This window comes from Artemia franciscana, chromosome 9, assembly GCF_032884065.1.
Source record: "Artemia franciscana chromosome 9, ASM3288406v1, whole genome shotgun sequence".
Classification (NCBI taxonomy): Eukaryota; Metazoa; Arthropoda; class Branchiopoda; order Anostraca; family Artemiidae; genus Artemia; species Artemia franciscana.
Genome location: NC_088871.1, coordinates 28,663,013 through 28,675,863, shown reverse-complemented (window position 1 = coordinate 28,675,863; position 12,851 = coordinate 28,663,013). Strand labels below are relative to the sequence as shown.

Genomic DNA, 12,851 nt, shown 5'->3' with positions numbered 1-12,851 from the left:
TAAAACTTAAAACGAAAAGAAATTATTACGCATATGAGGGGCTCACCTCCTCCTAATACCTGGCTCTTTACGCTAAAGTATTTTTAGTAATTTCAACTATTTATTCTACGGCTTTTGTGATTCAGGGGTCATTCTTAATGAATTGGGACAAAATTTAAGCTTTAGAGTAAAGAGCGAGGTACTGACGAGGGGGTGAATCCCCTCATATATGTAATAAAAACATGAGAATACAAAAGTTCGTTACGTAAGCTAATTTATAGGTTACGTATATCTTTTACTAATAAAAACATTCGTAAAAAATTTAAAGTTCTGGTTGCCTTTTTAAGTAACCAAAAAATCGGAGCGCAACTAGGCTTCCTCCCCAGCTCCTTTTTTTCTCAAAATCATTCGATCAAAACTATGAGAAAGTCATTTAGCCAAAAAAATAAATATGCAAATTTCGTTTAAATTATTTCCTCTGCGGAGAGCCAAAATCAAAACATGTATTGATTCAAAAACGTTCAGAAATTAAATATAAAAAAAAACAAGTTTTTTAACTGAAAGTAAGGAGCGACATTACAACTTAAAACGAACCGAAATTACTTCGTTTATGAAAGGGGCTGCTTCCTCATCAACACCCAGCTCTTTACGCTAAAATTTGTTACTGTTTTAAAAAGCAGAGTTGAGAGAAAGAGTCAAACTTTAGCGTAGAGAGCGGGGCGTTGATGAGGAAGCAGCCCCTTTCATATACGAAGTAATTTCTGTTCGTTCTAAGTTTTAATGTCGCTCCTTACTTTCAGTTAACAAAACTTGTTTTTTTTTACTTAATTTGAATAAATAAATAACAATGATACATTTTGGAGAGCCAATGACCTTCCAGTATCCAGAAAACAAACGACGTGGGGGAAACGTCATTTCCCCCAAAAATCAAACGAATGTGCCGAGTTTTAGAGCATGTGCTTCGAAACTAAGAGAGACCAATTATGTCACACAATAACATTATAATTACCGTAGCTGAGTTACGAACTATTTATTCATAAAATAGACTTGGTGGAAATTCGTGTAGATATTGTAAATAACTTAGCTCGCCATTATATTCTGCAGTGTATCCTAACGCTAAAGTTGATTTACTAGTCCTAATAGTCTCACTAAGGACCGCTGACTGCGAGTTATCAACTGTATCATCCCATCTTTTGAACCAATTAATTAAAAACTAAATTTTTGAAGAACAGTCTTTCAAAGAAAAGTAAAGGGATATTAATGCCTAGAACGAGCAGAAAAATAAGTCATATAATAAGCCAAACTAAAAGAGATCAGAAATTGTTACGAAAAAATACATAAAACACGCAGGAGTTAAAATGGATAATCAAGTCAAACTTAAAAATAACCTCTAGCACTATGGACAAATAAATGAAACCTAAAACTTAACAAGAATCATACAGAAATGAAAGGGAATACTCAAGTAAAACATAAGCCAACGGATATTACCACAAATAAAATTAGCTACCGTCTCCAAAAACTCTGTAAAGACTAGAATACCTTTTGCGCCTTACTGAAAAATAAACATATTTTTAACAGTTTTATCAATATTATTATAATATTTAAAAATCAAAATTGCTTAAACTTCCCGGAATTCTTTCTTTTCGTTACACCGAATTTTTTAGAAATTTTTATTGATAGCAGGTTTTACAATTAGGGTCTTATTTTTTACAATAAGGGGTCCGTGTCCCACGGAATTAGGGATGCAAGTTTCAAACAGATCAGAAAAAGTTATTTAGCCCATATTTGGACTTTGTAATGCCCTCACAAACTCCAGAAAAATATTTTCTTTTGCGTTGAATACGATTCCTGATTGTTTCAAGCTGATAAAAAAAAGTTTTGGCCCATTTTGGGGCCTCGTGGGGGGCCAACCTAAAACTCGTATCGGCATCAAAGTCTCCTTGGCCTATGGAGGTACGAATGTAGTCTTAAGGCCGTTCGGTAAAATATTTTCGGTTTTTCAGCCCTTTTAAGGGAAAACCAATTTTTTTTTGTTGGTTTTTTGGAGGAGGAGGGCATTGAATCTCTTTGGCCCAAGAAATTTCGGGCACAAGTTTCAAGTCTTACCAAAAAAAAATTATTTCCCCTTTGTCAAAGTGAACCAAGTTTTGGTTTTCACGTTTTTTATGTACATCGGGGTTCTTTGATGCAAAGACTTAGATACAAGTTTCAAACTGGTCAAAACAACTAAGCTTTTAGCGCTTTTTCTGACCCCATTTTTCGACAAAACAAATGATTTCCCTTGGCCCACGGACTTGCAGGCATAAGTTTCAAACTGGCTAGAAAATAAAGTTCTGTGGTCCATTCTAGTACCATTTCATGGGGCCCGTGGGACTTGTACTTTAAGGCCCCATTGGCCCAGGGACTTGCGATTAACTTTTGATTTTAAGATTTATATTTAGCTTTTAGTAAAGCACAAATGACATTTTAGTCTTTCAGGGGGTGTATGGGGGAGCAGTACCAGAGTTATTTTTGGCAAAAATTTATCGACATAAATTATTTTCGATGGTTTATTTGGTTTTTCAATTTTAAATAAACAATTAGCTAAACAATATTTTCAATTTAAGAAATCTATTTAGTTTCCAGTAAAGCACAAATGGCACTTCAGTCCTTAAAAAGTTTTGAGGGGCTGCAAAACGACTTTATTTGAGGTAGTTTATGTGTGTTTTAAGTTTGGCTTCAATATTAATTATAATTTCTGTTTCTCTCAGGTTTCAAGTCTTTTTACTACTTCCTAATCGTCTTTAGTTTTAGTTTGTTGATTCCTTTTGCGGATTTTTTTCTTTTTTTTTTAATTAAATCAAACAAAACAGATTCGTGGACAATTCGAGCATTTGTAAAGCACATTAATCAAGCGATAAAACTAATTCAGACGCACCGGAAACAATTACTTTCATCTTCCCCAGCCTCTGAGATATCGACGAGTTCGGTCCCTTGAGTTTCCCTTATGGCAGAGATCGGCAAAACGAAGAAAGGTTGCACATGCCACCACTGTTTTTTTAACCAGCCAGACATCTGATTTCATAGTGAAATCAAAACAAACCAGAGCAACAAAAGTACGAGAAGCTAAACAATAAACACATTAGAGCACATTAAGGGAATGCCGGAAATTGGAAAGTAAGACAGACAATTCTCACCAGATCAAGTGTTCTAGTTTTACATTTTCAATAATTTGAAAGATATCTAAGAAGACTAATAGACGAGTTGTATAGAAAACATCCAACCTACACAAGTCTTAGCTCGTAGCTAGATTTTTTATTTAGTAGCGAGGAGGACAAACAGTCGCAATTTTATCTATAGAGGAAGGCCAAACGAGAAAAGTCTACTAATAACAATGCCTTATAATTTGTTTTGAACTTTGCTTGTGTTTTTATAAAGTCAATGGCGCAGAGCCCCCCTCTAATCGTCAATGCTACTATTTCCTTTCTTTTGCTTTTTATGTTCAATGCCTTCTAAGCAACGTTGTTAATTTTAGTTTGTATTCACTTAATTTTAATGTTAATTTTAGCTAATTATTTAATTTTATTTTTTATTTCTTATTTTTATTTCTTCACTAATTTTTATTTCTTCTAATATTTTTTTTTCTACTAATAATAATAACTAATAATATTATAACCCTACTAATAACTAATAATAATAATAACTAATAACTACTAATACTAATAATAATTTCTACTAATTTTTATTTCTATGTCTGATAAGTGCACTCATTTTTATTTCTTCTAATAATTTTTTTTTCTACTAATAATACTAACTAATAATATTATAACCCTACTAATAACTAATAATAATAATAATATAACTAATAACTACTAACACTAATAATAATTTCTACTAATTTTTACTTCTATGTCTGATAAGTGCACTAATTTTTATTTCTTCTAATAATTTTTTTTCTGCTAATAATACTAACTAATAATATTATAACCCTACTAACAACTAATAATAATAATAACTAATAACTACTAATACTAATAATAATTTCTACTAATTTTTATTTCTCTGTCTGATAAGTGCACTAATTTTTATTTCTTTTACGAATGTCCGGAAACCAATGTTTCGAAAAAACATTATATTTAGTGTTTTCAAACCTTTAAATAAGCGATTAAGTCCAGTCCAACCATAAACAATAGTAAAAGAGGCGTTAAGAAGACAAATCGACTAAGTCCATTTTTCAGATTGTTCATGATATTAGGATTAAAGCAATAGACTAATTCCTAACTTGGCACGTTCACATCAGAACATTTTTTTTATATTTTTCCCGTCAGAAATATTTAATTATTTGTTAGTTTTGTCGTTGCTGTTGTTATCATAAGAGCTATTTATCCTAACTAAAAGGTTTTTGTGATTCAGGGGTGATTCTTAAAGAATTGGAACACAATTCAAACTTTAGCATAAAGAGCGAGGTATTGACGAGGGGGCAAACCCCTCATATTAAGTATATGAGGAAATTCATCCCCTCGTCAATACCTCGCTCTTTACGCTAAAGTTCAAATTTTGTACAATAATGGCCGATATACGCAATAATTTATTTGTGTTATTTTCCAGCGAAGCATCTAATTTTACCTTAAGCAGCTTCATAACTATGATTTTTATGTGATAATAAACAGAAGATATTGTATGTGTTCGGCTTGTGGTTGTTATTAAATTAAGAAAAAAAATCCAACTGAAAATAAGGAATAACATTAAAAATTAAAACGAACACAAATTATTACGTATATCTTTTAAAGATCTTTTCTTTCATTCATTTCAGTCATTTGAGAATTACTCAACTTGTGACTGTCATTTTCATAAAAATAGTTTCGACCTCTTTGGCCGTTTTGTTACCATGCCTAAAAAAAGTAGTTCCGTAAACATCGCAAATTTAAGTTACACGGGGGAATCTTTCCACGGAGAAATTTCTCGCGGGGGAAGGGAATTTTCCATGGAGAGGGAGCTGGATTTTCCGACATTATTTAAAAATGATCAAGAGCGAATAAAAAACAAGTTTTTTCACCTGAAAGTAAGAAGCAACATTAAAACTTAAAACGAACAGAAAATATTACGTATATGAGATGGGTTACCTCTCCTCAGTAGCTCACTTTTTCGCTAGAGTTTCTTTTTTGACTTTTATTAAATAAAAGAAACAAGTTTTTTTAACGGAAAGTAAGGAGCGGCATTAAAACTTAAAACGAACAGAAATTACTTCGTATATTAAAGGGGCTGCTTCCTCATCAACGCCCCGCTCTCTACGCTAAAGTTTGAGTCTTTCTCTTAACTGTAATTTTTAAAACAGTAAAAAACTCTAGCGTAAAGAGCGGGGCGTTGATGAGGAAGCAGCCCCTTTCATATACGAAGTAATTTCTGTTCGTTTTAAGTTTTAATCCCGCTCCTTACTTTCCGTTAAAAAAAAACTTTTTTTTATTTAATTTCTGAACGTTTTTGAATCAATGCATGTTTTGATTTTGGCTCCTCGCAAATGAATAATTAAAACGAAATGTGCATATTTATTTTTTTGGATAAATGGCTTTCTCATAGTTTGATCGAATGATTTTGAGAAAAAAGGAGCGGGGGAGGAGGCCTAATTGCCCTCCGATTTTTTGGTTACTTAAAAAGGCAACTAGAACTTTTAATTTTTTACGAATGTTTTTATTAGTAAAAGATATACGTAACTTACAAATTAGCTTACGTAACAAACTTCTGTATTCTCATGTTTTTATTACGTATATGAGGGGGGTTCACCCCCTCGTCAGTACCTCGCTCTTTACATTAAAGCTTAAATTTTGTCCCAATTTCTTAAGAATGACCCCTGAATCACAAAGAATAAATAGTTGAAATTACTAAAAATGCTTTAGCGTAAAGAGCGGGGTATTAGGAGGAGGTGAGCCCATCATATGCTTAAGAATTTCTGTTCGTTTTAAGTTTTAATGATTCTCATTACTTTCAGTTGAAAAAAACTTTTTCATATTTATTTTTTCATTGTTTTTTATTTTTAAATGATGCTAGAAAATCCTGCGCTCCCTTCATTAAAATTTTCTTCCCCCATGACAAATTCCTCCAAGGAAAGTTCCCCAAACATATCCCTTCTTCTCCACCCCCCAAGCCTAAAAATCCCCCTGAAAACGTCTGTACACTTCCAAATAACCATTACTATATGTAAGCACTGGTCGAAAAGCCTGTGTAGCACAGAGGGGAAAGGTGCGTTAAATAGAAATTCGAAGCACTGGTCAAAGTTTGTAACTTGTAGCCCCTCCCACGGGGACTATTGGGGAGTAAGTCGTCCCCAAAGACATAGTTATAAGGTTTTTCGACTACGCTGAATAAAATGGATATCTCATAATTTTGATCCGGTGACTTTGGGAAACTAATTGGCGTGGGAGGGGGCCTAGGCACCCTCCAATTTTTTTGGTCGCTTAAAAAGGGCACCAGAACTTTTCATTTCCGTTAGAATGAGCCCTCTCGCAAGATTCTAGGACCACTGGGTCGATACGATCACGCCTGGGAAAAAAGAACAACAAACAAATAAACACGCATCCGTGATCTGCCTTCTGAAAAAAAATGCGAAATTCCACATTTTTGTAGATAGGAGCTTGAAACTATTACAGTAGGGTTCTCTGATACGCTGAATCTGATGGTGTGATTCTCGTTAAGATTGTATGACTTTAAGGGGTTGTTTCCCCCTATTTTCTAAAATAAGGCAAAATAAGGCTCGTAACTTTTGATGAGTAAGAATAAACTTGATGAAACTTATATATTTAAAATCAGCATTAAAATACGATTCTTTTGATGTAGCTATTGGTATAAAAATACCATTTTTTTTTTGTTTTAGTTACTATTGAGCCGGGTCGCTCGTTATTACAGTTCGTTACCACGAACAGTTTGAAAAGAGGCTATTATTCTAATTAAATATCCTTTGCGATTAAGGAGTAATTCCTAAACAATTGAAAATTATAAGATTATAAGATTATATATATTCTAAGTTATACTAAGATTATAAGTTATTATAAGATTATTATTAGCTTAAAAAAGTAAAATTAATATGCAAATTTCGTTTTAATTATTCATGTACGGTGAACAAAATACAAAACCTGCATTAATTCAAAAAAGTTCAAAATTGGATTTTTAAAAACAAGTTTTTGAAACTGAAAGCAAGGAGCGACATTACAACTTAAAACAAACAGAAATTATTCCCAATATGAAAGGGACTGTTCCCTCCTTATGCTAAAGTTTAAAGTGCTCTTTACGCTAAAGTTTGACTCTTTGTCAAAACTCTACTTTTTATAACAATAAAAACCCCTCTAATAAGGTTTCAGAGCCAAGGGAGCCTGAACCGGAAACAAATCTGGTTGCATTGGTTCTTGGTGTCCTATATTTATTTTATTCTATCTTTAAAGCAACAAATCAGAAAATTATTTTGATAAGCGAGATCAAAATGCGTTTATTTCAACAAACAACTTTTTTAAAGAAAGAAGCAGTTAAAACAAAACACAACGCAATATAAAAGATTTTTATAACGATATGGTCGATTAATATTCGTTTATATTCAAGGTCGTAACAGGATTGGGGCCAGAATGGCTGCAGCTCTATAGAAGACCAGATATTATGCAAATCTTCAATCCGTTTTTTGGAGTTATATTTCCCCTCCCCATCCATATATAGTTCCAAAACAAAATTATTATTAAAAGTTTTGACAAAATTTTGTCTGAAACATAAATAGCAAGTCAAAATCTTAACTCTTTAGCAGAAAAACTGAAAAAACATAAAAATATTCATTTTATTAGCCAATAAAAACAATGTTAATTAAACCTAACAAAAATCAATCTTAAAAAGTTTTTGAAGGAGTTTTCAAAGAAATGCAATAGCTGCATTAAATCAAACACGAGCAGAAATGAAGTTAAATAACAATTCAAACTTTACCAATTTCTTATGCTACACGTCCTTTCCATTTACAATTGAGATAAAAATACATTAAGAACGAGTAAAACTTTTGAATAAAACAGTGAAAAACTTTTTAATACAAAAATAATTATAAAAGTCAGAATATTTCGGCTCCACATCAGGAAGCCCTTATCGACGGAAAAGAAAAACGAAAAAACTAGTTTTAACAAAACATGTAAAGAAAAACATAACAAACGCTATATAAAAAAAAACAAAAGAAAATTTATATTTAAACAAAACCTAATATGGCAAAGCAGAAACAATATACCAGCAAGGCAAGATGTCTGCTTCACATGTAATCGAATTGGTGTCCGCAAATTGGTGAATGTCGACATTCACCAGTGGATATCCGAAATACCTTTTTTTCTCCTTGGATTTAGTCTGTATTGCCAGTCAACTTTTTCAACTTAATGCAAGGTTTGATGATAACAGGTTAGGTTACAATAGATCAGGTTTGGTTAGGTGATGTTAGGTTGGGTTAGGTTAGCTTAGGTTTTTAACCCATTTCTGACACTTAGAAGAAAATTTAGCCTAATCTAACCTGACCTAAACTAATATAATCTAACCTAACTTTAACTTTTACTATCATAGCTTGCATAAGACTGAAAAGATTGACTCGCAAAGCTAATTGAATCCAAGCAGAGAAAAAGGAATTTCGAACATTCACCGGTGAATGTCGACATTAACCAGATTTCCGACATTCCATGTAACATATATATATACTATTGTACGTCCGAATTATCTACTGGTATGGGATTCTAAAAATAAAATATTCTTTTTATTTATTTAAAAATCTTGTTGCATAAAAAAAAAATCAAGATCCTCTAGGGCCACCGCTGGCACATAGGGCGTTGAATCGACGTTTCAGTTGCTGGGTCTTTTTTGCAAGGACAAGCAGCAACCTTGTCTACCAACCTTACTGCGGCGGGGATCGAACTCTAGGCCCTGTATTGCCAAGCAGAGCTGCTCCAACAGAATGCTCCAACAGAGCAGCTCCAACAAGCAGAGCTGCTCCAACAGAATCCACTCTGCTCCAACAAGATTTACTGAAGGAGAGTCACACTCTTGCTAGGCTACGGTAACTGATCTTACGTACGACCTAGGTTAAATCAATTACGGGTGAAGGAACTGTTATGTTGGAAAAAATAAAAGAAGCTTCTGCATTACTACTTTGTCTTCAGCTCCATGACTCTTTCTGAAGTTTGTTTCATCTTGACCTTTATTGTTGAAGTTCAAACATGTATGGGGTTTATTATGCAAAAGTTCTTGAACTTCTTTGCTGTTTTGAGTATATATGGTTTTAGATTGCTTTTCATTAGACTATTAAAAATTGAATTTAATTGATATTCCACTTTATCTCTATTTATACCAATCCCCTTATACAAAATTTCTTTCTTATTTCTATAATTCCTCTAGGACTTTGTCATAGCCCTATTTTGTTTCGTCAAACGTTATATTATGGTGTAGAAGATTAGATAGATGTTCCACAAACGCTGAATCAAAAGTATCTGGATTTTTATTGTACCTTAGGGTTTAATTTTGTAATTTATTATATTATAAAATAGATTCTTTCTAGAGTCCTAAACTAGATTTTTAACCAATGTAAGATTTGTAAGATTCTCAAATAAAAAGCCTGTTTCATTTTGCTAGAATCCCATATCAGAAGATAATTCAGATGCACAATAATACCCGTGGATCAGATATTTTCCCTTGTTGCTTTGTTGTTTGTGCTTCGGTTCTTTACCATATTCGTTTTTGTTTAAACCTAAATTTTCCTGCCGTTTTTCCTTCTTTATTTATATAGCGTTTTTTGTGTTTTTTAGATCTTTTATTTAAGCTATTTTTTTCTTTTTTTTTCCGTTGATAATGGCTTCCGGGTGCAAAGCCGAAATGTTTGGACTTTATTATTATTTTTGTAAAAAAGCTTGTTTTTCCGCTTTCTTATTAAGAAATTTATTCCGTTTTCAATATTTTTTCGTTTTAACTGTCAAACTTGAGCCTAACAGGAACCAGGATCAATGAATAAATGACACCCAAAACAAACAGAAATTGCAATGAATAATCGAGTCAGACTTGAGCCGAACAGAAATTACCTCAAACAGGATTAGTGCTAACGCCATCTAGGCCATCTAATAGCCAAAGCGACATTTGCCTTTACCGAAAAAAATTTATTTCAAACCTTTTCTTTTTGATAATGCTCATAGATCCAAAAATTGATGGGACCTACAGGAATGAAAATCATTATATATTAAACAGTCAGTTTACTTTCGTAAGTTCTTTTCATTAATCTTGGTTAATATGGAAGATATGACATTCATAATGAGATAAAACATAGGATAATACACTACACTAATCGCCCCAAAGGATCCTTAGCCTGTAAAGAAAGCTAAAGACATACTAGTCGCTTACTAAGAGAAGAAAAGTAATTTACTTGCAAAGAAAAGGACAAATTATATAGAATACGAAAAGTAGATAGATTAGACAATTAGATAAATAAATAAGAGTTGAGTGAATTCTGCAAAAAAAAGAAATAGCTTTTAAAGAGCCAAAAAATTTCAAATAATTTTTTTAGCAACCAAAAAGAGAGGCCCGTTCGAACTGATTCACGCAACATATTTCGCACAATAAGACTCGCCGTTGTAGGGTTGAAGTCTGACCTTACAAAAGAAGAAAAGGGAACTTGGGTATGATTTTTGTATTATAAAGATAATAATTATTTTGATATGATGTAAAGGACGACGGAACACATAGGGGCTGGGGGAAGTCATTATGAAGCTGAGAAAAAGAAAAAAATGCACTCGAAGGAATATATACCGATTCGAAACTAAGTGAAGGGATAATTCCAGAACGATTAGTTTCCTGAATGAGGTTTTTCTAGCTTCAATGTAAACCTTAGAAAACGGTTTTAAAAGAAGGAAAAGCCGATATCCATAGGACAGTAAGAAATAAAAGATTGGACCAAATAATAAAAAAGTACCTTCAAAATTAATCCAGGAACAGTATGTTTGAGCTTCCTTAAAATACCGAGTCTCCTGCAAATCTTCATTTTAGTCAAATCAATGAGCCTGTGTTTTAACTTAATGCTTACTAGAGTTAGAGACTCTTTTCGATTCACCTAGAGTATCAGTCCAAGACAATATCACCCACGACAAACCATTTCCTACATCCCGGTTTATGGTAAGTTTAGAAACGCTGGTATAGGGACTCCTGGCCAGTAACAGTGTTCATGCGAAAATCATATTAAATGTTCACATTTGGGGTGTGTCATAGAGGCAGTAAGTGGATTTTGAGAAGCTAAAAAAGAATTCCAATGGTTGGACAACAGTAAACACCCTATTTTTTCTTTTAATCAATTTTGCATTTCCTTCAAGGAAAACGCTTTACGTAAAAATAAAAATTAACTGAAAAACGGAGAGGTTATGAAAACCAAGCGATTGTATATACAGGGTTTTTTCAATGGGTTTGGGCTCACCATTAATGACCCAAATTAAATTGGACCAAGAGACTAATTGAATCATTAATGATACATAGATTAACAATTCTATTTAAATAGATCCCATATAAAGGACTTTGAAAATTTAGTAGCGCTATCTAGTGACAGTTTTTGTTTAGTCATATTTGTTCTACTACAAACAGTATTCAGTGCCTGAAATTCACAAAAAATTAAATTCTATATTAGTTACCCCCTGAGGCATGATACTAATCGTTTCTAGTGTATATGATAATAATCTAACACCAGAAAAGTCCATTTAGAGATTCCATTCAGTGACATATCTGCAATTTTACAACACTAATCAAAGGACATGAAGATTAGAGAAAAGATTGGTTTCCGCAATTCAGCACAACTCTTTCAGTATGATAAACACTGAAAACACCACAAAAAGCATAGCAAAACTCAGGTAGAATACAAGACAAAGATATTCAAGGCGAAAATCAAGATAGGTCAAGTAATGGCATTATAACAAATACGAGACCCACTAAAATCTACGTCTCACATTTAAACTTTTCATTTTTCGTATTTCTTAGCCTCCTTCTCTCAAAAATAAGGGGCTTTTCGGAAACAAATCTGACCAAATACTACATACGACCTGATTAGATACTCTACTTCAATAATACCAGCAGCGGTTATTATTGTTCTAAAGCTAGCGAGTTTTGTCTCTAGCTTTTCCCCCTTGATCTTTCTCCTTCATTAATGCTACAATTATTTATTGTTCGATATTTACTATTTATTTTCACCTTTCCACAGAGAAAGGATCTCGAAAAGAGCTCCAAAATATCTGGATTTTAAATCAAATTGGATTTATTTTATGAAACACAATTCCGTTTTTCGAATTTTTCTCCCATATTTAAAGCCAGTATTTGAGCCTTAACTTAAAGTGACAAGCACTTTGTTAAAAGACCAGGATTAATACCAGAAAAATGGCAAGACACCTTTTGTCATCAAACACTAAATACATTTTGCAGAAGTCAATTACACTAAGCCACATTCCAATATGGACTTAAGGATCGCCATAAAAAAGGACCCTCCATAGAACATTCCCCTTACTCAGGCCCGAAAGTCAACAATAAAACAAGGTCTTGTTGAATCAGAAAACAAGTACATCAAAGCCGAAACAGATAAGTTCGAATCTTATTTTGAAGTTTCTCCACTTTATTGTAGGGCTTCGGTCAAACTGGCCACTGAACGGTTCTAACACTGCAAATTGTTACAAACACTTTCTGAAAATATGTTTTGTCAGGCTATTTGATGAACTCCACACTCAATTCATAACACCCTCGACAGTCAAACACAAAAGCAAACAGAGAAATTCCTGAACATATTTTTTTGAAACGGGCATATATGCAAGGACCAAAGGTCCGAGTAAGCGGTTAAAGGTGTTAAACAAAATACGAAATCATTAAAACTAGAAATAACC

General features: G+C 32.9%; 1 protein-coding gene across 5 annotated transcripts in view; it reads right to left on the bottom strand.

Annotated features, from left to right (window-relative positions):
- The window catches only part of LOC136031233 (myocyte-specific enhancer factor 2-like), a 182,428-nt gene that overhangs the window by 133,263 nt on the left and 36,314 nt on the right, over positions 1-12,851 (bottom strand). The window lies entirely within an intron of this gene.